The sequence below is a fragment of the Chamaea fasciata genome, unplaced genomic scaffold, assembly GCF_029207755.1.
Source record: "Chamaea fasciata isolate MVZ Bird 193981 ecotype frontalis unplaced genomic scaffold, bChaFas1.0.hap1 SCAF_31, whole genome shotgun sequence".
NCBI classification, from domain to species: Eukaryota; Metazoa; Chordata; class Aves; order Passeriformes; family Sylviidae; genus Chamaea; species Chamaea fasciata.
The window spans coordinates 1,476,734-1,496,624 of record NW_027094116.1 but is presented as its reverse complement, the minus strand read 5'-3'; the positions used below and the strand labels follow the sequence as shown (position 1 = coordinate 1,496,624).

Here is a 19,891-nt window from a genome sequence, read left to right as displayed (position 1 = left end):
GATTCATCTGGCTTGCAGCTACTTTAGGAGCTGGGAATGTAGAGCCCCGGCTTGGAGCAGGGTCTGGAAGCCGTGGCCCTACTACCCAGGAGCACAGGGAGCCCAGTGCCATGTACTCGGCTGAGGATCTGGTGCTGTGGGAAGGGCCGGGTCAGGGCCGGGAGCCCCGGGAAGCCAGTGCAGTGAGGACGCCAGAGGCAGGAGCAGCCCCTGGGCTGTGCTCGGCCACACCAGACAGCATCGTGCCCAGGAGGGCTCTGTGCCGCTGCCGGACACAGAACTGGGACCTTCCACTGCATCCGAGCGCTGGATCCAGCGTCCTGGCAGCAGAACTGGGACCTTCACGGGCAGCTGATGTCACCTGCGTAGCTTTAGGGACACGTGGACCCCACTGACACACTGCGCTGAGCCCGACGCCCCATGGAAGCTGGGGCAGAACCCACCATGCCCGCACCACCCCGGCACATCTGCTCCGGCCGCGGGGCTGGGCCGGACATTCCTGCCCACCCTGGGGAACACGAGTGGGGCCAGGCCAGACCCTGAGGGTGGGAGAGGGGAGGTCCCGGCTTAGCACACCCCGCCGCCGGCTGCGATTCCCCCTCCCCGCCTCAGCGCACCCTCGGGCCTGGCTCGACGGCCGGCTCAGCGCCGCTAGGCCCCGGCTCCCCCAGCTCAGCCCCCCTTGGCCCCGGTCCCACCCCGGCCCCGCTCGCTCCCCCCCGCCGCGGCCATTGGCCGCCCGCGCCGCCGCCGCCGCCCCTGACGCTGGGCCGGGCCCGGCCATGGTCGCTCCCCGCCGGCTCCGCCGCAGCCCCGGCAGCGGCCGGTCCGCGCCCCGCTCAGGTGGGTCCCTCCCGCTCTCGCGCTTCTTGGCTGTCGGCTTCCCCCCCCCCCCCCCCCCTTCTAATTGTTATTTTTAATTATTTTTGATTTCTTTTAACGTTTCGCGATTCTGGCGCTACTTCCGAGAACCCCCCCCCTCCCCCCTTCCCCGGGCGGCCTTGGGGCGGGGGCGCGGAGCTCCTCTCCGCCCGGCTGTGTGTGAGGTGGGGGCAGCGCAGGGACCCCCCCGACCCCCGCGCCGCACGGAGCCGCCCCGAGGCGCGGGGATGGGCGGGGGCGGGAGTAGCGGCGGCGGCGGCAGTGGCACATCCTCCCCCCGCGCCCCCCTCTTTCCTCCTCCCCCCTCGGCTTCAAAACAAACCGTCACCAAAATGGTGCAGAGGTGAAGGAGGGAGCGGGAGGAAGGGGAAGAGGTGGCGGCTCGGCCTGGGCGCTGCGGGGACAGGTGAGGGCGGCGCGGGACGCGGGGGGACGCGGGACACGGGGCACCGCGGGGCACGGGGGGACGCGGGACAAGGGGGGATGCGGGTGCCGGGTGCGGCACACGGGGATCGTCCTGCTGGGTGCTGCCGGTGGGGTGGGGGCAGCACTGGGGGTGCCCAGTCCGCTCCGGAGCGGTGGGCAATGTCCCCGTGAGACCCGCGTGGTGACAGACCACGAGCCCACCCGCAACACTGCGTCGACCCCCAAATGGGACCCTCTGTGGCCTGGCGGCAACCAGGGAGAAGCAGGGCCCAGTGGATTTCGGGAGCTGGGGGGTGCCCTCCCTGGCAGGACATAGGGTGATGACATGGGGACTGTGGAGGGACCCGCCGGCGAGGCTGCGGGTGCCGGTGGGGGCTGCGGTTTGATTGGCAAGAGCAGATTTTGGGAGAGCCGGCGGTAACACTAGTCCCGGAGCGTCCATGCCTTGGCCGTGCGCCGGCTCCGGAGCCGACAGCTGGGATTGTTTGTCCGGGGGGGCGGGGGGGTTCAGCGCCTCGGCTCCATCCGACAGCGGCCGGAGCAGGGTGTCGTGGTGGGGCCAAACCGCGTCAGCACTGCCACGGCCTGCCCGGGGTGCCGAGCGCTTCCTTGGCCAGAGGGACGGGCGATGCTGAGCAGGGATGCGGTGACAGGGCATCCGGCATCTGCGGCTGTTCGGCATCTGTGGCCCCGGTTGGCCCGCAGCTTATCCCTTCCCTGCAGCTCCCAAACCCTTCCGGCTTTTTCGCTGGTTTTTATTTTTTTTTTTTTAATTTATTTTGCTTTTCTCCCCTGACGCACAAGAGCAGCACACCGTCAGTGAGACACACGCATATGCCACACACGCGGCTCTTCCCCCTGCACCCGTGGAGCTCCGTGGTACCCCCAGCTCTGCACGGCCACCAGCTGGGTTGTCTCCTCCTCTTCATCCTCCACAAGTGTCGGAGCTGCCACGCGGTTTTGGCTGGCGACTCCCCCTTACTGTGGGCAGGGGTCTGGGCAGGGACTGAGACACCTGTGCTGGTGCAAATTCCCCTGGCACTTCAGCTCAGCACCTCTGCCTGCCCCCACCCCGGGAAGGCCTTATCCTGTCCCTCCAAAGCCCCTCCTCCCGCAGTGTGTGGCTGTGTATGGATTTTTGGGCTGGCGTTGCTTCACCCAGGTGGGTGTTCTCAAACCGCGGTCCCAGGACAGCCAGCCTGAAATCTTGCTGCTGACGGGGAAGGGGCTGTGCTGGCCTCAGTGCAGCGGGGATGCTCATCAGGCCAGGAGGGCAGGTTTTGGGTGTAGGTAAGGGTTATTCTGATATGTTTTTTCCTTCCCTGAGCTGATTTGGTGCTGGTGACCCTGACCTGGGAGTGCTTAGCTGCCCCTGTCTCTTTGGAGCTCCAAAGTGAGCTGCTTGCCCTGCCCTCAGGATCACTGCCATGGGCTCTTGAAGGTCACATACCTCTGGATGGGCCTCATGGGTTCTCCTTTCCACCCCCACCACCTTGCCCTTCAGCCCCTGCAGTTGTCGCAGCTTTGCCAAGCTGAGGCATCTGCACTTGTGCCGGCTCTGAGCAGGTGGCCAATGTCCCCTCAGTGGTGGGGGCCACTGCTCAGGTTTCACTGGTGCCTTCGCCGCAGCAGGGATTTGACGTGCTCATGTTGAAGGGGCATTTAGCTCCCGTGTCAGGTGGCTCGGGGCTTCCACTCCTGCCTGGGCTCTTCCCTGGCACAAACCGGCTTGGGGGCTCCTCATGCTGAGTGGTCACGTCCCTGTGTGTGCTCAGTCCTGCTGGGGGGCTCTTGGGACCTTGGGAAATGCTGGCTTTGTCAGTAGGTGACCTTGGGCATGTCCCTTTGCTTCCCCACGCCTTGGTGTTCTCAGAATGGGGGAGGTGGTTAATGTGTTTAATCCCCCCCTCCTCACTGCTGTGGGGCTCTTGGCTCCTCTTGGGAAGTGCAACTGCAGAGCTGGAAAGGGCTGTTGCTATTTTGTGCTGTCCCTGAGCGGGCAGGGCGGAGGCATGGACGGTACTGGAGTCACCCAGGGTAGATTTTTCCCAGGCTGCCAAGTGAAACAAGTGGGGTCTGAGTCTCATTTAATGCTGCAGCCCTTTACTGTGACTCTGGCAACATAAAGGAGCCTAAATATGGTCATAAACTGCATCCACTTCAAGGTCCCTTCGTGCTGCCAGGGCAGCCTCACGGCGGCTTTGTGAGAGGGAGAACAAAGCCGAAAGTGTTGGATGAAGAGTACGGGAGTGGGACCCAGCTGCCGTGGTGCTGGCGTGTGCCTGGAGCTTGGTGCCGGCAGCTGCCTGGCAGGGAGGTATTGATGCTGGTGCAGGCCCTGGCTCACGAAGGAAGGATGGATGTGAGGGTGGGGGGGAGATGCTGCTTGGCACATCCTGAAGGAGCAGGAGGGCTTCAACTAGGTGTGGAGGGCTCAGCTACAAGCTATGCGTCTGGCACCCTGGGCGAGTCATTCGAACCTAAAAAAGCATCTGTGGTGAGGGGCAAGAAATTGCTTTTCCCAAGCCAGAGTGCTTCCCAGGGTCAGGTTGGCATCGCCTGGAGCGTACTGGGAGGAACCTGCTGTGGGGTGCTGCGTGGCATCTCTCCTCTGTGATCGATTGCAGGGATGTAACCATTTTGGGAACGAAGGGGAAAGAGGGAGAGGGGTGTGGGTTGCTGACATTGACTCTGCTCCCCCGGAGCACTGCTGCCCCCCTGGGTGCCCCCGGCAGTGGTGGTGAGATGCCGTGTGGAGCTATGATGGTGTGAGCTGGCCTGCAAGGTGGTGCCTGAGGCTTAGGAAGTGAGCAGGCAGCATCCCATTAAATCCTGGTAATACTCGGGAGTGCACACAGAGGTGACCCAAGCCACGGTGAGCTGCACGGGTGGTGATGGGGCTGCCGTGTCGATGCTGTGCTGGACTTCCCCATCTGCAACTAGAGCTAAAAATATCCCCCTGCCTCACCCCGCTGCCGTCCCATCTGTTCGGAGGGTGAACTCCTCAGGCCAGGGGCTCTTTCTTATTTTTATCGCTATTTTGGCACTTCCTGGAGGCTGAGCCGTCCCGAGTTCAGAGGTGACTCTATTGTAGATGACAGTCCTGCTCCCGGGAAGGTTTGGCTCTGCTGCTGAGCCCAACGCAGTGAGCAGAAAGCAAGTGAGGAGGAGGAAGGGGGGGAGGAAGAAGGCTGGGGAGGCACGGAAACGTGTGGCCGTGCTGGTGCCATGGGGTGAGCGCTGGGTGCCCCTGGCTGTGCTTGCTCTTCCTGTGCCAGCAGGACTGTGGGGTGCATCACCCCCTCACCTCCCCCCAACACTGGGACTTCACCACTCAGTGTGAATTTTGGGGGTTTGATTTTGTTTTTTCCTTTCCTTTTTTCCTCTAATTAGAGAAGCTTTCAATAAAAAGCTGAGATTTGTTAATCACTTTGTTTGATCAGAGCTCAGGCAGTGCTGAAGACCTCTAGGTTTTTCCCTCTGCCTGTGTGAGCAGCAGTTTGCTTTTGCTTTCAAGATGGATCTCGCCGTCTGCCTGCCAGCAGCTCTGCCTCCCCGGATCTGTCGGTTTGCATCTTGCACTCCACTTTGCTTTGCTTGTGGTTCTTCTTTAATTTTTCCTTTCCCCTCACTTTTGGTGTCTCCCTTCTGTAGCTCCCCACTGCTTGCAAAATAGACAAGAGCCTGCATCCTTCAAAAAATCCTAAAAAAAGTGCCCACGTGGAGAGCAAAATTGATAAATACTCCAGTTTGGAGTGTTTTATTTTGGGGGGGTGGGGTCTAGGTTTGCTTTCTCTTAAATGGGGTCTCAAAATTTGAGGGACTTGAGTCTCTGAGCTGCATGGGAACAGTTTTTTTGGCCTCTTATCATGTGGGTCACGACAAGGTTGGGGGGACACAGCAGCTGCTCTACGATTCCCAGGCTGCTTCTGAGCTATAGGTAAGCACCTTCCCATGTATAAAAGGGGGCAGTGAGATGAGGTGCATGCAGTGGTGGTGGGTCCTTGCTGCCACCATCTGTGTCACCCGGAGGGGCCTGGCCACGGTGATTGTCCTGGTTATGATTGAGTGCTGGAATGCTGGAGCAGCTGCTGGGGCCTGTTCCCAGTGCTGGGTACTGCCATGGTGCCCAATGGGACTTTAAATAGCTTTGTGCCCCTCCAGTCCCCAGCGGAGCGGGCGTGTGGTGCTGCTCCTTTGCTGCCAAAGGCTAAGCCCGAGCAGCCAGAGCACTGCCAGGCAGGTGTTCTGCTGTGCACGGTGAGGACAAGCTGGAAGGGCGGGATGATGCCTGTGCTGGGGTGTGTCAGGCTCCAGCCACCCCCGAGGAGCCACCGTGGTGTCCCATCCCGAAGCAGCTGGACTGGACCGGACCATGGCAGGGCGGCACGTTTCACTCTTTGTGCCGAGCAGGACACGTAGGATTTCCCAGCTTGCAATTAGCCCTTGGTTTTCCCGAAGGCGGCGCACGGCCCTGCCCGTGGCTGCGTGTGGACGGGGTCGGCAGCACCCATGGCCCGGCCCTCCTTGCTTTAAGTGACCAGCACTAGCTGGAATGCAGAGGTGGGGAGCTGAGCCCCTGCCATCTGTGCTGGCTGTGCCCTGACAGCCCAGTCCCGATGGCACAATGGCTCAAGGTCAAAGCCGTGCACAGTGGCTTTGGGCTGCTGCTGGGCATGAGCCGGCGCAGGGTGGAAGCACTCCCACCTCCTGTCCTGAGTCAGTGGCGGTTGGGATTGGAAAGGGGGTAATTAAATGACCTATTTCTGGGCAGGGAGGAAGAGGAGGAGGAATTGTTTCTCTTTCCAGAGCTTCAGACAGCTTCCTGCAAGCGTCCGGCACAAAGCCCAAACCGCTTCCAGGAGGAGGTGCCTGCAGCCCCCCCAGCTGAGCTGCCTGGGGCATGGGTGGGGAGCTGGGGGCTGTGGGGAAGGGTGGCCTCCTACTGCAGCACTGCTATTGCATCAGCCTTTTTTTTGGGGGGGAGGAGGCAAGACAAATCCATGGCTCCTGAATTATTTTTTTACCTTTTTTTCCATTCCCAGAAAGTAGTAATGAGATTTAGGAAGTGGCACCTGCCCGTGGGGCCAGGTCCCTGACCCGAGCCCACCCCAGAGCTGCCAAGGGATCATCTTAGGATTCCTAGTGGGATTCCTCCTTCTCTCTCCTCCTTCTGCCTTAGGGGGATTATCAGCATCTCCTGCGTGATGGATCCTGCAGCTTACGGCCCCGGGGCTGCTGAACCTGTGGGCCTGGGGTTAGCTGCTCCGGAGGATGTGGTGGAGCTTCAGGTGTAAGGTGTTATTGATGGATATAAGCAGTGGTAATAAATAGCCCTGCTTGGAAGTTTTCATCTTCTTTTTTAAATAGAAGTACCTTTTGGAACAAAGTGACTTTCCTCCATCCTTTTTGAAAGCATCCTTTTTCTTTTCTTTTTTTTTGAAGATGAAATTTTTCTTTTTACCCTTAAATTTTTTCCCTTCTAATTATTGGAGGACTTCAGGGAAAAATCGCTAGGCACCATATTCAGGAACACATCTCATGTCATGCAGGTGGGGAAAATATGTGGGGTCAGATTCATCTGGTTTGGTTTTCCTTAAAAAAGAAATTGAGAATTTGAAATATTAATGGCATCAGTGAGAATTTTCTCTCAATGCAGACAAAATTTGACGGGCTGAAAAAGATGGAATTTACTTAAACCTGCTGCATTAAGTGTAAAAAAAAAAAGTTAAATAAATTAATTGGATAAAGAACTTCTGTTCAGTGAAAGACTGGCAACGTTTCTGGGTTTCTGTCTGGAATTTTTCAGTTGTAAAACCTGAAATCCTCCCCCACCCCTAGCAGTAACCTTGAGACATGGTGCTGGAGCAGGAGTTTCCACTGGCAGGGAAGAAAAAAATCACAATAAAGAATGTGGACAAAATATTTTGACCGACCAGCCTTTTTTTATTTTGCACGGGCAGTCACCAAGACCATCCTGCCCCATAGCTGCTGGGCTCAGTGCTGGGAGCAGGAGATAAACTACTGTCATGAGGGGCTGGGGCAGGGAATAGCAGCAATGGCGAAGGACCTTCTGCAGGCTTGGGACGGCCAAGAAATGGGTGTTTTTCACCCATTTTGAGCATACAGAGGCAGAGAGTGGCTGTGTGTCTGTGTAACTATAGGTGAAGGTTGAGCTGTCGTGCTTTGTCCAAGTATCGTGATAAATGTCCCTGTGGACCTGGTACCCGCAGGCTTCTTGCTGGCACCTGAGCGAGCTGCCAGCCCTGGGAGGAACAGCATGCTTCGTCCAAGTGCCAGTGGTTGGGAATGGTGTCCATGCCTGGGTTGCGGTGTCCTGTGGCACCCGTGACACCTCCTCTGGGTGGGGACCCTGGTGCTGCTCGGCTTGATGATGGGTGGCAGGTTGGAGTGGCTGAAGACCCCACAGCTTGTTAAAATCCCCGTGTTGCTGGAGGCTGGCTCTGCCACAAGCACCCTCCTCCTGCTGGGAACGGTGTGCGGATTTTTTTGCCTTTAGAATTCCCCTGCAGGGAGCTCTGGCTTTGGCTCTGTCGGACATGGAGCCTGACACGCAGCGCTTGGACCAGTTCAGAACTTGCTGGAAGAACCACGGGGGAAAGGGAAGTGTTTGTGTGGCACCAAGTGTCTCTGGTGCTGGCACCACTGGGGAGGTCATGGAGATGAGGAGGTGCCTCTAGGCACAGTTATCACAGACTCTTGGAATGGTGTAGGTGGGAAGGGACCTTAAAAATCATCTCATTCCAGCCCTCGGGTTTATCCCAAGGGATACACCGCATGTTCCCTGGAGACATGCCTCTGGCCCGAGGAAAACCCTGCGGTAGCAGCAAATTTATTTCAGTAACTGGAACAGGATGTGGAAGGGTTGGGTGAAGGCAGGGCTTACTTGGATGTGGGCTTGGGGCAGTTTTCCGTCAAGTGTTCCGGTGAGGAGTAGCACTTGGGATCACATGGACAGTGTGTGCATGCCAGCTCTCCTCTGAGAGCATGGACTAGTGTGGGGGCTCCTAGAAGGCTCAGGGGGTTGGCATGCAGCCAGAGTCAGGCCTCATCTCCAGCCTCATCCCTTGGGTGCTACTTTCCCAGAGAGCTCCATGTGCCACTGGACATCTTGCTTTGCATGACTGAGGAGGATTTGACGCCCCATCTCCGGGGTTTTAAGCACAGGGATCAATCACGGATCCATCCTCAACCTTCCCTGACTCGGTATGGCCGTCCTTCCTACGCGCCGGCAACGAGCCGCCGGGGAAACTAGCACCTCTCGGCTCGCTCGATCAAAAATATCCCCAGTCCTGCGTGGATGCTGCTGCCAAGATGGGGAGTGGAGCTGGTGTTACCTCTTAGCAGAAATCTGTCGCCTTGCTCGGCAGTGGGGAGGCTGGGAGGGAGGCTGGGATCTGTGGAGCATTGAGCCCCAGCGCTTTCGAAAATAGAAGCAGAACAAATGGTTGGAGCAAGATGCTGGTGGTGAAGGCAGCCAAGGCCTCTTCCCGCGGCAGCTGGTGGCTGCTTCTTGCTCCTCCATCAGTCCTCTCCCCTGAGCTGGCGTTTCCTTGTGGGGGGGGTGAGAGGTGAACATCTGGCTCTTGGGGCGGCCTGGGGCACAGCGATGCTTTATTGGGTTCGTTGTGATGCCCTGGGGTTTTGGTACGGTTGAGCTTTGAATGAGCTGTGGGGATGGAAGGGCAGGAGGGGATTCAGTTGGTCTGAGATAAGGAGGAGACGGGGAGTCGGGTGGCGCCAGTTCCCGAAGGGACTTTGTCCCAAAACAACGGGACAGGTGCTGGGCTGAGCTGCGGGCACAGCGTGGCAGCAGGTGCTGACCTCGTGTCAGACAGCTGAGCACAGAGCTGCTGTGCCTTCCGCCTGCTCCCGTGGGAGGGGTGGGGGTCCTGCTGGGGTGAGCTCCTGGTTGCTCCTGGGGGCCCCAGGGGTCGTGGGAGCTGCATTCGGGTGGTGCTGGGGGAAGGCCAGGGTCTGGGTTCCTCGCCTCCTGCTTCCCCGTGGGCACTGCTCCTGAGGAGACAAAGCCTCCTGTCCTCGTGCCAGCCACTGGCACCCAGGAGAGGAAAATGGTGAGCCCAGCTCTCAACACAGATTGAGAGAGTTTGGAAAAATCCTGTAAGTTGCCCTCAGGTTCTTCAGCTTTAGGGCCAGATGTGAGTGTGTGCTTCAGTGAGCAGGATTTCACACCTGCCTTTGTGCTGGAGAGCGCTGCTCCAGCTGGACCAGGTGGAAGTGGGAAGGTTGGGAAGATGCTTTCCTTATGAGAAGATGTTCTTGCCTTGTCTTTTCCAGTGGAGAGGACCAGCCACGGTGAGCTCAGCATCTGCCTGGGTGACCTTCAGCGCCTTTGGTTGTCGAGAGAGGCTGCTTTGCATGTCCTCTCCCCTGCCAGCAGCGCTTGCACCGAGCATCATCGGGGTCTTTTTGTTATGCAAATGCAGCTTTGGTTTTAGCTTCTCAGAGATAAATACCTTTGAGGCTAAATTTGGAGCTTGGGGGCACGTCTGAAAGCGCCCTGATGGCCCAAGGCCTGACAGGTCAGATGCTGAAGGTGGTAGTTTGGGGGTTTGGCTCCTCTTCGGGCACGGAAACAAAACAGTCACGATATTTTTTCCACTGGTATACGAGATTTTTTGGCAGCGAGGAGCGAGCGCGTTGAGCCCTGGTGGGGGTTCCTTGGCACTCGCTGCCACCCTGGACCTGGAGCTCCCATTTTGCAGTGATGTGCTGTGGTTTTATTTAGGCTTTTAGAGCTCAGGAGACCCTTTTGTCCCAGCATCACGCTGCCCTTCGAGGATCCGCGCTGAGCTGTGCCCAGGCACCAGGGCTCCAGTGCAGGACTGAGACAGTGTTGCCTCAGTGCCCCTGACACTGTCCACCTGGGTTTTGCCGTCAGGATCTCACTCCCACCCCTCAGAGAGGCTGAGAGGTGCAGGCTGCATGGCCAGAGAACGCGGTGCCAAGCGCTGCGCACCCGACCGGAGCTTTTTCTCACCTCCCCACTTGCGCGTGGTGTGGACCTGGCATCCCCCAGGGCGGCGTGGCTTCCTTTGGGACCCCGTGAGTCCCTGGCAGCCCGTCTTTCTTGTGATGGGGTCATGGGCTGTTGGTCTGGGTTTGGGCAGAGGTGTTTGTGTATGATCTTATATTTATTTGTGCATCTTTCGGAAATTTTTCGTCACAGCAGGTGCCGGTTCAGTGCCTGGCAGTGGGGCGGGAAGGGGTGCAGGCAGGGTGGAAATGTGGCTAAAACTGGTTTGGCTTCTGTTCGAACAGTTTTGCTATTTCTGTGCCACTGGACAGCTTGAGGTCCCTAGGGTCTGGAGGGGCTGAAGCTGTTGGGTTCCCGGTTCCTCCCTCCTGTGGGATCGTAGGGCACCTAACCAGCCTGAAAACTCACAGACACCAGCCCAGGGGCTCTCTAGGACTGAACCAAGGTGTTGTGATGTTAAGAACACCCAGAGGTATATCATGCCCTTGCAAAAACACGGGCGGTGGTGGGTTTTATCCCAGCTGAGAGCTGGACAGGAACACAGCGTCTCCCACATCCTGCTCGCGATGGGATACCTCGGGAGCCTGCTCTGGGCAAAGCAGGGAAAGGAAAGGTGGTAGGAAATAGAGGTACAAAGGGAAGGGCAGCTCTTTTGGAGCTGCTTCTTTGCAAAGTTTTGGCATTGGGTGGGTGCTGAGCTGTGGTGGGCCGGGCTAAGGCCACCCCAAAATAGGGTGTTCTTGCTCAGGGCCGCCTCGGGTTCCACAAGGTTTTCTGAGGGATTTAGGACTCATCACTGTGTCCTGGCAGGGTGGCAGCCTGCATCCCCCAAAGCCCTGTGGGATCTGGAGTATCCATGCCCAGGGAAGCTGCTGCCCCTGTGATGCCCCAAAGTGGGTACTCTGGCTGAGGGACAGGAGACAGGTCCCCATTCCAGGGAAGGGAAGGCTCCAGGTAAACCTTAGAGCCATTTCCAGTGCCTAAAGGGCTCCAAGAGAGCTGGAGATGACTTTGGACAAGGGCCTGGATGACAGGACAAGGGGGGAATGGCTTCACGCTGACAGATGGCAGGGTTAGGTGGGATATTGGGAAGATTTTCCTCCCTCTGAGGGTGGTAAGACCCTGGCAGAGGTTACCTAGGTTGCCTCATCCCCGGAAATGCCAAAGGACAGGTTGTACAGGGCTTGGAGCAACCTGGTCTAGTGGAAGGTGTCCCTGACCATGGCAGGAGGTGAAACAAGACCATCTTTATGGTTCTTTCCAACCCAAACTATTCCATGATTCCATGATCCCCTGCGTCCCATCAGCTGTGACATGGCTCTGCTCCTCCAGCCTCTGCTGCCCAAGCCAAGGTACTGCCTTGGTTCTTTCTTTCTTTTTTGTTTAATTCTTTTTTTCCCCTAGATGCATTACCAGTGCACCTCATCCATATTTCCACCACCTTCTCCCTCCTGTTCTCGCGCTGAAGTCTATAATGCTGAAATTATAGCATCCCCCTCGTCACCATGGCAACGCTCAGGGATGTATTTAAAAAAAAAAAAAAAAAAAAAAAAGACCAGAAGCCCTCCAAGGATTATGACTTCAGTGAGGGATCAGGCTGGAGGGGAATCTGGGTCACGGCTGGAGCAGGCTTTTCTTCCAGCCTGTCTTCAGTAATTCCCCTTACAGCACCCGGGGCCACGTCAGGGCAGGGCAGGGCAGGGCAGAGCTGCTGCTGGCACCCATGGGTGCCCTTGGGGGGGTCCAGCTGCTCTGGGAGGTGCTGCCTCTCTCTATATGAGATTGCTTATTGCCCATGTAGAGTCTGGGAAAGAGCATCCTCTGCAAGCTCAGTGTTCCCACCCAAAGCTGAGGTGTTTTAACCAAGCCTTTTTGATTCCCAAACGGGTGGTGCCTGCAGGAGTGCCAGAGCCTTGCTCCCCCTCCACCCCGCTTTGTGCGAGCTTTTTCTCTCATCCCCCAAAATAAACAGGACTTTTTTTTAATATTTTTTTTTTACTCCTCTTCTTTTTTATTTTTTTCCTCCCTTTTTCCACACCCCCAGAGCCGCTGTTGCTGGTGGCAGGGAGCCCAGACTCTGTAGGAACTCAGAAATGCTGTGAATCCAAGCCCTGGCTGCCCTCTCAGTTTCGCAATTCTTTGGAAAGGGGGAGAGAGAAGGAATAAAATGGGAGGGGATTTTTTTTTTTTCTTTATTAGAGATTTATAGACTTTCCCACCAGTAGGGACAAGGAGCTGGAGCCGAGCGGCCAATTTCCTACAGTAAGTTTCCAACACTGCTCCTCTCTGGCCTCTGCAAAACCCTCTGCAGCCTCGCCTGTGGTGGGTTGGGTTGGTTAAATTTTTGGAAGACCATCGGAAATGCTGGTGGTGGGGGGTTGGCAGGGTGAGGGGCTGCTAATGCCGGGAGTGGTGGTGCAGCTCAGTGGGCCGGCACCTCTCATGGGCTAGGTGATGCTAAGGGCTGGGAAAAATCAGCTCAGGTGGTGTTTTTGAGCTGTTAAAGCCTTTCTTCTGCCTATTTTTTGGTTGCATGCGAACCCTTGGGCTTGGGCTTTGTGGTGGTGCTGTGACGACCGCTCATGGTTGCTGGTCCCTCCAGCCAGGCTTGGTACTGCTGGGGCATGTTCCCTGCCATCCTCATCCCCCTCAGCCGTTTGGCCTCTCGAGGTTTGTGGTCCGTTTATTTTTAGGTAATTGCAGTGTCCGGGCGCTGGAGAGGCCAGTCGGTACCACGCAGCCAGACAAGGGAGGAGTTTGTTGGCCAGTGTATTTTAAGCAGTTGGTTTCTTACAGGCGAGAGTTTGTCCAGCTCCTTGCACTGGTGCGGAGGGGCTCGGTGCGGAGGGGCTCAGCCAATGCCACGGTGGCTCCTGTCCTCGCAGATGCCACTTTACCTGTGCCTGGTGCTGGCCATGGGGCAGCGTGCAAGGGTTCAGCTCCTGGCCCGTCTCTGCACCCTTGTGCAGGATCTGACCCTCTGCCAGTGCTCCTGCTGGAGGAAAAAAATCCTGCCTTAAGCTGTGCCTGGATGAGATCTGAGTGCTGGCAGCTCTGCTCCCAGTATCCAGTGATTAATGGGATTAAATTGGTGCCCCTAGTGAGGTTTTTTTATTTTGCATCTGGTTTTCTCAAGACTTTTTAAGCAGGGGGAGGCTGGGGCCATGTCGCACTGAGATCTGATTAGATAAGGGAGAGCTGCCTGTGAACAAAATTCCTACCGGATAATTATTTATACCTCCATGTGCGTCACTAATAAACATCTGGATCTGCTCCAAACATCTTCATTTGATTTGTTTTGTAGTCTCTCAACAGGGATGTTTCTCAGCTCCCCACCTCCCTCTTGTCGCGTGGCTTCTGAGGACTTGACTGAAATGAGGCTGCTCGTGGGACAAGCCTGTCCCCCAGCACCAGCCTTGCTTGCCCATTTTCCCCTGAGCATTAGCACTCTTGGGGCTGGTTTAGCAAATTCCCACTCCTGGATTCCCGTGATGGGGTGACAGTCACGTTGCCCTTTCTCAGGAGGAGAAAATTTGTGGTGTTGGTGGTTGCAGAAAAAAATATGAGTGGTCTAAACAAGCCAAAAAGCAGCCCCAGATGTGTTGCCTTCTATTTTAAACATCCTCGTTTGATTTGGGGGCGAACCAGACTCCTGACCTTTCAGAGCACGTGGGGCTGGCAGTCACGCCAAGCTCTTCCAGGCCAGGGCTGACTTCTTGCTCTGTTTGCGTAGAGCCAAGAAATTACTATTAATAACTTTCCCTGAATGAGAGTTGAGTACCTGCTTCCCTGGGGCTCCTTGGAAGGCTCTGGCTCGGGCGGATAACATCAACAGTCATTATGAGCGGGACCAAGAGTATTGGGCGCAGCTGGGATGCAGATGGGAAGGGACTGGTGTGGGAGGAGAGAGATGAAGGAAGCCTCTGGCTGGCTGTGAAGCGCCTTGGGCAGGGCTTGCAGGCGCCACGAGCCATTTTTTGTGTGTTCCTCCATCCTTTTTACAGCCCTGGCCTCTCTTTGCACGAATATGATATGTGATGCAAAAACCATCCCGAGTCTCTGGAGCCAGTGGCGAACGCCAGCTCTATCCATGTTGGCTGTAATCTGTGTCTCACCTCTGCTAGGTTCTCAGGAAAAAAATTAAATAAATAAAAAAGTTTCAGTGCTGCACCCAGCCTTAATCTCTTTAAACTGTATTTCGCTAATCCTTCATTAGGATCTCATTGTGAGCTTGTTATCCCGTTAGGGCTGAGCCGTGCGTGGCGGCGCCTGCGGAGCCGGGTGGGAAGGGGCTGTGTCGGCCCTGCCGAGGCCACGTGCTCCACCGGGATGTGCCGGCAGCACCGGTGAGGTGGGCTCAGCTCTGCGGGGAAGTGTGTCTGCTCCATCCTGCTGCTGGGGTGGCTGCTGGGTGCTGGAGGTACAGTGCGAACGAACTGTGGGGAAGTTGTTTTTGTTTACCTTCCCCTCCATGCCTTGGTGTGCCCATCAGGAGCGTTGGAGCTGGGATGGGGGGTATCTTGTAGAAAGTGCTGGTTTTGGTTTGTACCAAGGGTTGGTCAGTCTTTGGAGTGTTTCTGGGGCCACCTGCAGCGCTGGGGCCAGGTGCCTGGGGCAGGGTTTTAATTGGGGTTATTATCCAGGAAGCTGGCGAGAGGTGATCCCAAGAGTCTCACCAGGAGCGGGACAAACTTGATGTGCGCTGAGCCCCCTTCCCACTGCCACTGTAGAGTTGGAAAAGGGCATCAGTTGGACCCGGCATGCCCAGGCAGATTCCTTCCTGTAGTGAGAGGTGCTCTCCTGCTGGGAGGCTGCGCTGGTGCCCCGCTTGGTGCTGCCAGTCCCCTGTCCCAGGGAGCACAGCCGTGCCAGCACTCTGCAGCACCCAGCCTTGGCACCCTCCCCTCCAGGCATGGACCTTCTCGGAGTGACTGGCAGCTCTGCTGCACCCAGAGGGCTGGGATACCTGCAAGCCATGTTTCTTGAAGTTCTTGGAGGAGGAGAGTGGCCCCGCATGAGGCTGTAGCTGGAGAAGTGGGAAGTCCGCCCTGCCAGATAATGGAGCTGGGTCGAGCCTTGCAGGCTGCGATCAGCAAGAGCAGGAGATGGTCTGCAGAGCCGGTGCAGAAAGCAAAACAAAACCCACACACCCACACATTCCCACATGCGCAGGCACACACGGCAGTGAGCAGGCAGGGAGGGGATCTGCCAGCAGCCAGAGTCGAGACTCGAGTTAATTTGCTGGAAAATGAAAACCATTGCGGCAAGCGAGAAGGTTCCTGGCTTTTCTTTTTCCTGTCTCAAAGAAAACATTAGGTGGGATTTTTACCTTCCCCAAGTTTTGTTTTGTACAGAAATGTGGCTCTGAAGAGGTGGTTGGTGGTTAAAAGAGTTGCTGCCTGTTTTGTGCTTTCCTGCCCAGCCTCCTCCCTGCCGGAAGGTCTCGTGGGCACATGTGTCACCATGTCCTTGTCCACTTCTGCAGCGGGTCGGGGGAGGGAGGTGGCTCCTGTGACATTGCTCAGCAAGTGACAATGAACTCGGCTCTAAGCCTGCACGTGGCTTTGCCTGAGAGCCTTGGCTGGCGTTTAAATTAATGCACGTTTATTTGCCTCCAGGTTGGGGAGCATCTCTGCAGGTCGTGCTTTTGGGCAGTGCTGGGGCACAAGGGCACATTGAGGGGCTCATGGCATTGTTCACCTTTGGGAGAGGGGGTCTTTGCAGGGAACCCAAGCCATTCAGGTTCTGGATTTAGAACTAACAGACTCTGGTTCTTGCTGTGGCTGGGGCGGTGCTGTACTGACGCTTGTCCTGTGCCGGGGCAGTGGGGGTCCTGCTCCACCTGAGGGGCTTCCCCTCTACACCAGAGCACTCTGGAATTGTGAAGTATTGCGAGACGAGATTTATGCTGGCTTTCATCTTTCCAGAAAATGAGGATAGTGAAGTCCAGGAGGACTGGATCCCTGGGATTCGCCCTCCTTCCCTGGTTTTGCAGCGCTTTGGGGTGTTCTCCTCAGGGGCTTGGCTGTGGCCGTGCTGCCCTGTTCCCCTGGCTGGGAAGGTAGAGTTTTTCCAAATGCCTCTCTCCCCTTTTCCTGTGCCTATAATTAGCCTTGGCTCCCTGCCACCATATACTGTATGATCCTGGAAAGAGGTCATGGCTTTGCTGAAATTCTTGGGAACAGAGCTGCCTTTGCAGCTGGGAAAGCAGCGCAATTTCCAAGCAGATAAGAAATAGGGCAAATGCAACTCTGTTCCCTGCTGTAATTTATGGGCTCTGGGGATGGCATCCAACGGCCTCCTCCCTCCTCTGATTCTCCACGTGCTTGGGAGAGTCTGGATTGGTGAAGAGGTTCCAGATGGTTCCCAGCTCCGGTGTGCTGTCTGGTGGTGGCGGGTGAGGAGGGTCCTGCCTTCTCCTGGACTGCTGGGTCTGGTTTTCCCCTTCTGCTGGATCCTGTCGAGGTCTTGCCCGGGGCTGGAGAAGGAAACAAATCCATTTTTGAGTGTGCATAGTCCTTTTCACTTCGAAAACTTCTCATTTTTATGAACTTCCCCAGAATGGAACTTCCTTTGCAGCAGGAAAAGGATCATCTTGATGATCTTAAAGGTCTTTTCCAACTAAAATGATTCTACAGTTCTGTGATTACATGATCTCTGGGCGGGTGAGGAATAGGACTTGGATTTTCTCCCAAGGAGGGCAAAACCCACAGAAGCAGAAGGATCTGCAGGGGCTGGGGAGGGTTTTCCCACCTCCAAACCCTCCTGTGCAAATTAGTGAAAAACTCAAAGTGAAAAGAGTATTTTGAAAAGAGAAAACTCCCCTCTTCAGAAAAGAGTGACAGAAACACAGCAAAATCCCCTGTTCAGAAGTTTCCCAAAGTTTTGCTATTGTTTCTCATCCCCTGTACAGTCATTCTGAGAAAAAAACAGGATAAATCCACCCAAAAAGGACAGGACTGGAGAGCAAGGACTTGAGTTTCCATTCCAGCTGGGACTCCACACGTGCTCTATCCCCCTAGCAGCATCCTGCTGCTGAGCTGATTGTTCCTTTCCAAAGGAGAGATTAGCTAAAAAAATCACGAGATTAAAAAGCAAAACACTTTCCATTTGTTGTAACTGGCTTCTGGGCCAGTGAGCCCCTTCCCTTCCCTTCCCTTCCCTTCCCTTCCCTTCCCTTCCCTTCCCTTCCCTTCCCTTCCCTTCCCTTCCCTTCCCTTCCCTTCCCTTCCCTTCCCTTCCCTTCCCTTCCCTTCCCTTCCCTTCCCTTCCCTTCCCTTCCCTTCCCTTCCCTTCCCTTCCCTTCCCTTCCCTTCCCTTCCCTTCCCTTCCCTTCCCTTCCCTTCCCTTCCCTTCCCTTCCCTTCCCTTCCCTTCCCTTCCCTTCCCTTCCCTTCCCTTCCCTTCCCTTCCCTTCCCTTCCCTTCCCTTCCCTTCCCTTCCCCTCTGAACTTTGCCTTAGCAGCTGAAGGGTTTTCAGGGGAAGAGGCACCGAGGATACTGAGGTCCATGCGCTTCTGCTGGGTCCCCTTTGACAGCACTACGAGTTTTTCTGGTCATTCCAAGACTTGATAAACCCCCTTTATTTATTTATTTATTTATTTATTTATTTATTTATTTATTATTTGCATTTGCTGTTGCCAGTATGTTCAAACTGGGAGCAGCATTTGGGATTTGGAACTTTTCCAAGGGCCACTGCTGTGGTTCTGTTGGAGGGAGGTGATGCTTGTAAGCGGCCACGGAGGTTTTGTTGCCCCACGGGCGACTGAGTTGTTTGGGGAGTGCAGGACAGTCTCCTATGGATTCATGCGGTTCGGTTGACTGATTAACCAAATTACGCAAAAATCTTATTTTTTCTCTGTAGGTGCCTATAAACCCCCCTTCTGCTCCCCCCTTGCAATGGTGTACGTGGGGGGTGGTGTAGGAGTTGCTGACGACGGCACCGAATGTGCGAGTGTTTCTCTCTGCACCTCACTGGGGAGAAATATTTTAATCTTTTGTTGTTTTTTTGTTTTTGTTTTTTTTTGTTTTTTTTTTTCAATAGTGGATCTGAAGTTTGGGGAGTAGGCGCTCTCCCCACAGAGGTTTGCCAAGGATGCAAAGGGAGCTGGGGCTTGAACTGGGAGATTTGGGTAACCCCAAGAATGATTTTGTCTCTGGCTTGGGGTTTTCCCCTGTTGGGTTTTCAGAGGCAGCTGGGTGGCAAAGCCTTGCTCCATCAATCTGTGACACCTGCTTTTCTGGATGCAACCCTGCCTTTGCAGCCAGTCAAGAGCCATGCTCAGCCACGGGACTCTGAGTTTGTGTGAGGGGTCAGGGTTTGCACACTGGCTGTGGGGTGAACACCCTTTTTGCTTTCCAAGGCCGAGCAGCCCTGACTCTGGCTCAGATCTGTCTGTGCCAGGTGATTTTCCAGCTGCTTGCAGGGGTTTGTCTGATGGTGCTGCTGTCGTTGGCTGGCACTGCTGGGCTGGGTGCTGGGGCAGGGCCAGGAGGGGTTGTTGAAGGGTGCTGGAGGCAGCAGCCCTGGCCGTGGCTGGCTCCACTGCGGACACACCAGAGGGGCCATAGCACGACCCAGAATGAAGTGTGAGTCTCCCAGGTGCTGGTGTTTGACCATGGAGCCCCTCCCCTCCCCTCAAGGAGCTCTCTTTTCTTGTTTTCGAGTTGCCCTTATAAACAGGTTTAAAAAAAGCTCTCAGCTTCCAGCAAGGGCCACAGGGCTGAGCCAGGATCTGTCCCTGTTCCCTGGAGTGAGCACAGCAGCAAGGGGCAGGGGGAGGTTTGCCTGGTGCCCCTACCTCACATGTGCCCACCTCCTCCTTCTGCCTTTGCAGTGGTGTTGGAAGGGATTTTGGGGGATCATCTGGCAGCCCACACGGGGAAAGCCCTCTGCCAGCTCAGCATGTCACCCAACTGCAGCTGAGAGGTGTCTTAGGACCTGCCACCATCTGTCAGAGCGGGGAGATGGATGGGCTGGAAGTTTTGGACACAGGTGATGGTGTTTGTTTGGTTTCCATGGGGAGAGGCCAGGCCGAGTGACCGGTGGTAGCCTGAGCCACCTGCCGAGGCCGCGGCAATGAACAAGGTCCCCATGGTTGGCGGTTCCTGGCTCAGGTGATGGCAGAGCAAGGCCATGAGGGGCCTGGGTGTTGCTCTTAGTGATGGTGATTGTGTCCTGTGCTCTCTCCCACCTGGCTCAGCACATGCTGCTTGGCCACACCTCACCCTGTGGCCCTGGAGTTTGGACCTGTCTGGCAGAGCTAGGGTTGGGGCTGGGGCTGAGCTGGACTCAATGCCAGCAAGGGTGGAGACACCCAGAGTGGCTGGCTTCCCAGGCTCTGGGAGGGAGAAGTGCTGTGTCTGCCTGGGGCAACTCCCATGGGGTCCTTGGAGACCTGCCCAACGCAGGATCTTTGCCAAAGCGGGAGGTGAGAGGAGCTGGCACCCGCTTGCCAGGGCGCCGTGTGCTTTGCCCATGCTGTGCACACACATGGCAGCTCCTGGTGCCTTCCATGAGCTGCTCACATGGATCCATATTGGTGCTGCAAACGTGTGACCCCTG

At 56.2% G+C, this 19,891-nt stretch overlaps 1 protein-coding gene across 7 annotated transcripts in view; it reads left to right on the top strand.

The window, feature by feature from the left end:
* The first annotated feature begins 761 nt into the window (after positions 1-761).
* MEF2D (myocyte enhancer factor 2D) overlaps positions 762-19,891 on the top strand; it is a 75,307-nt gene continuing 56,177 nt past the window's right edge. The window contains exon 1 of one of the 7 annotated variants that reach the window (XM_066206776.1): positions 762-843. The gene's annotated coding sequence lies outside the window, so the exon portion shown is untranslated. Of the gene's footprint in view, positions 844-1,016; positions 1,289-19,891 lie in introns of those variants that run through there. The other 6 variants (XM_066206780.1, XM_066206782.1, XM_066206775.1 and 3 more) reach the window with 6 other exon arrangements.